Consider the following 1,187-nt stretch of genomic DNA (forward strand, 5'->3'; position numbering starts at 1 on the left):
GACTTTTTAAAATATGTGGCATGAGTTCTTTAAATATGAATTCTAAATGCAGTACAAAATGCCTGAAGCATAATTCCTCCAAAGCTAAATTTTAAGTTACATTTCCCTGAGGCTCAGTAACATTGCATAAAACATTGTCGGTCGAGTCCTAGAAACATCTTTTAAAGATTCAGTAGTAGAATCAAGTTTGTAGCTGTATATCCCTAAGAAAACCAATGTAGATAAATGGACAGGGCCATTCACAACATGATGAAACTTGAGAAAAACTAAGCCGGAAGAAACAAGTAGGCAGAGGTTAACTATAGTTCATGTCTACCACATTGGAAAATGATGACCATTGGAAAAAGAATAGGATTTGCATAATTCTGTGCTGAGTAGTCTTCAGAAATATCATGAATGACCCCTAGGCTCATTTATATCTCCCAAGTTGAACTGTCACTTATGCAGGGGAAATTTTTCCAATGTATCCTCCCACCACTCCATTGCAGCCCTCCTTAATTCTCCCATCCCATTCTATACTTTTCTTCCCTGCTGCTACCTCACTGGCAGCTTTGGTCTCTAACTTATTTCCTAATTTCCTCTTTTATATGTTTATCTGGCCACCTAAAATTCACATGGAATTGCCTAAAAATGAAATATTTCAGGGAAACAGTTGAATGCATTTCAAATTCAACACAACCTAAGTTTCACTCATTCTCCATCTCCAAAATGTACCTCCTGATTTTTACGTTGGTATTAAAGATACCATACCACACTTCATTCTCTCCAGCTAAAAAAGTACGTGTATTTCTCCTTCCATTGCCATAAGAAAATAAATAAAACAAGGTTCATTAATTTTCTTTAAACTGTCTTTTGTATCTGTTCTTCCTATTTTCATTCCCATTCCATCTGCTCAGACATTTATTTTCTCATGCCTGCATTATTCAGTCCACCTAAACTAATCTTTCTAAATCACCTCATATACTTTGTCCTTCCCTTGTTCTAAACTTTTAAATGATCTCTATTGTCCCCAGATTATACTTCAAATCCATTTGCTAGACATCCAAGTCTTTATCTGCCTTCCATTTACCTTTTTAATCTATAACCCTACCGAGTAGAAATGCAACTTTTATACACTGCTGATGGGAATGTAGAATTGAACAACCACTTAGAAAAACAGTTTGGTAGTTTCTTTTTTACTTTTAAAT

The sequence above is a fragment of the Otolemur garnettii genome, unplaced genomic scaffold (genome assembly GCF_000181295.1).
Source record: "Otolemur garnettii isolate 467f Iridium unplaced genomic scaffold, OtoGar3 scaffold00093, whole genome shotgun sequence".
Taxonomy (NCBI): domain Eukaryota; kingdom Metazoa; phylum Chordata; class Mammalia; order Primates; family Galagidae; genus Otolemur; species Otolemur garnettii.